Genomic DNA, 3,824 nt, shown 5'->3' on the forward strand with positions numbered 1-3,824 from the left:
AAAAAGGAGAAGTACACAAAAATAAATGAATTTAACTGATCCTAAGACGAAGATATGAGAATTTTCTCAAGCCTAGCTCACTTAGATTCATTAGATTAAAAAAAAATGTAAACATTAAAATGCAACACTAATTTGATAACATCCACTAACTATATCAAATGAAAGAATTATGACCGTTGGTAAAATATTTTATAATATATTTAATTTGAAAGGAATGACCCATTATATATTTTAGAATCAAGAATAATATCGAAGTCTGTACCAATTATTCAAGACAAAAATATATTCCTTACAAAATTTATAACCTAAGCATTTTTTTTTCTTGTCTTTTTTTGTAGGGTAAATCCATCATCCTAAGGGTAACCGCTAGAAAAAGAGGTTTCAAGTTATTAATTATTAGGAATTCTAACACTTTGACATTTGGAGTAAATAGGTTAAATTCAACCTACATTTTATTTTGTGTTGGTATTGATTATATTTAACAAAGGAATATCATTAGCATTAAACATGTTAACTACCAAGTTCACATTGGAATTTTTTATAATGTTAATCTAGTTTAACAAAAAGTTTAAGTTGATAAGAGGGTTGGCTCTCAAACAGAGCTTTTTTTAGTTGAAGAAAAGTTTTCACATTACCAAACTTAACACCAATGATTATTATTCATAAGTTCAAGAGTGTGATTAACATTCAAATCCTCATTAGTAAGAAAACATCTAAATTACTAAAAAATAAATTCATTAGTTTGAAGATGCTTTTTAAAGTAGCTTTACTTAAATTACTTAGGATTATCATGCAATAGATTGATGTGGGATGAACTAGCTTTAAAATTAGGATGTACTTCTAGTTTCTTCCCATTACTATGATCAATATATGTTAAAATGAGTGCAATATTGATTTGATTTTCAAATGTAGTTTTTAGTAAACATTGTTCTTAGAGCCTAGACAATATAATTATCCATAATATTTAAAGACATTCCAATAACAATAACACATGCACAAGATAAATTAGAAGCATTAATTATCACAACATCTACCTGTAGAAATCTTTTATTAATTTTAGAAATAAAAGTAAGAACTTATAATTCATAAGTTAAAACATAAAAGATAAATCCAAGAAATAATAACAAATGGTTCATAAGAAACCTAAAAAAGGAGATCATTTTGAATAGTTATGTGAGTGTATTTAATGTAGTAGGCTTAATGAAAAAAACATAACTGAGCACAATTACTATCATTTGAGAATTGAATAAAAATTTAAGTCAAAATGGTCCTACTAAAAGCTTTAAAAAGCTGTAATCTTGGAAAATTTTTTGGGAACATCAAGAGAAGGTCAAGTAATAATAAGTTTACAAGTCCATGCTAATGAAAGAAGTTTAGTCATTTAAAAAATATTCTAATTTGAGAATATTACAACATTCATACCTTTAGAAATTACATGTTGTGGATGCTTCTCACAATCAAATGAGATAAATCTTCAATGAGAGCTTCAAAATAGAAATTTGACACACAAAAATATAGATTTTTTATCATATTGGGAAGATGAAGAGAGAGTAAAATAGTGGAGAGTTGTTTATAACTATGGAGCAAAGCAAACCACCAATCATTTCTTATAGGCATTCTAGTTGTATGATAAGAGCCCACCTTTCACATATTGACAAAAATTGGAAATGAAAGATAAATGGGGGAAAAACATAGTGCATGATAAAACCTTGTAGATCGCAGTCGCATCACTCAAGCACAAACATACATGTATGTAAATGTTTATATATTATAAACACTAAATTTCAAATATTTATATAGATATATTATTAAAATTTTAAAAATAAAAATCAATAGCTTTGACTCAACTTAGCCTACATATCGATTTGAAATCATTCACCATTTGACTCAACACGGACATGATTCAAACCCTATTCAAATTTCTAAATGCTCCCCATCTATTAAACATCCAAAGACAAATTGTGTTACAAGTCATTCTCTAGCATGATCCTCATAAATGCTATATTCTATGGTGTAACACTTATAACCACAATATAATTAAAAAGATATTTTACATGCACAGTATCAAAATTAATGTACTTAGATATATACCAAAACAACAAAAAATGAATAGTTGCACAAAGAGATATTGAACTTGAGCTAAAATAATGTTATTACAATTAAAATATGTTTAACATGAAAATAGTCTACATTCCAATTATTAAATTTCTATCACAATGAACATGGGCACATGCCACTGATTCATGAACACCGCAGAAGACAAGGACATTACTAATTGAGGTTCATCACCTAACGGGCCCAAAGAGTTAATCTATCTATTTGCATGTGTCATGTGGCCTAATTAATCAGGCAATTAGTTTCTTCACTTCTTTTCCGACACCTTAACTTAGCAAGCTGTGCCCTAATTAATCAGGCAATTAGTTTCTTCACTTCTTTGCCGACACCTTAACTTAGCTAGCTGTGCTCAGCTTTTTTCAATCAGCTTTGTATAATTCAACGATGGTTAGTTTTTTTATGATGTTTTACATACATACCATTCAATTTTTATGTATTTGCATATCTAACACTTACATTTCAACTTTCGCACGCAGATATATATCTGTGTATGTGTGTGTGTGTGTGTGTGTGTGTGTGTGTGTGTTTATGTATGTGTATGTGTGTACTTTTGTATTAAAATTTGCTCGTTTTTATTTTTTTAAAGTTATTTTGTTGAATTCTTATAAGATGTCGGGTCATGTATAATTCATGAGGACATAAAACAGGGTAAAAGTTTCATTTTTACAAGGAAGGTGGAAGAAGGGGATGGATAGTAAAAAATGGCTTGAATGAGATTTCTTAGATTACAACCTTTGCTCTAGAGAGAGTGGCTCAGAAAGATCTAAGATTCTTTTGGTCCTGAGAGTCCTCCCTTTACTCTCTCGACTTCACTTTTATACACAAGAAGAAGGAAACAATAAACATATTTCGTACAGAACTACACCATTCCATTGTGTGTTGGTGAAAAACTGTAACGTGGATGTCAGACGACTCTTTTAAAGAATGATGGACTTATGTCTTTGCAAATAATGATGAGCATCTCTGATAGTTATTCCATCTTAGATGGGCTAGATGACCTCCACGATAGAGATAAATCTAGTTGTTTCAACATGTGAGCTCAGTTCAGTCACTTTGGCAAGTGTGCTCAGTTCTGATTCGCCAACAAGAGCTTATGAGGCTTGCTAAACTTGACATCAATGTCGGACTTCGTATAAAAAGCTTTATTCATGTACATGGACGTACTTGTATATACATATTTTTTTCCAAATTCAAACAGCAATAAAAAATCTAAAATGTAAAGATATTTTTAATATTTTGTAAAATCAAATCAATGTTCCAACATTCATATCAATCGTTGAATATAATTTATGCATATTAGACATATAGATATTAAGAAATTATAAAATAAATTTCATTTTTAATTAAGGAATTAAAAATGTGATGCTGACTAGAGGTTTAAAAAAGAAATGTGTTATTTAAAAAGCTTGGTTTGAAGCATTATTAATAGAACTAGCGGACGTTAGAGCAGCCAAAAGTATGGATTTATCAGGCGGCCAGATGCGCAATGTCTATGCTTACCACTCAATTCCTATGTATTTACATATCCAACACCCAAACTTCAATTTTTACATATATGCTACCCTATATATGCATCAAAATATTTATTTCAATTTTTTTTAAATTAAAATAGTGATATTTCTTGTGTGAAGTGAAAATTTTGGGTGGTATATTGAGCTGTCAAAACGGCTCGTTGTTCGCGAACAGCTCGTGTTCGGCTCGTTCACTAA

This window comes from Phalaenopsis equestris, unplaced genomic scaffold, assembly GCF_001263595.1.
Source record: "Phalaenopsis equestris unplaced genomic scaffold, ASM126359v1 Scaffold000002, whole genome shotgun sequence".
NCBI lineage: Eukaryota > Viridiplantae > Streptophyta > Magnoliopsida > Asparagales > Orchidaceae > Phalaenopsis > Phalaenopsis equestris.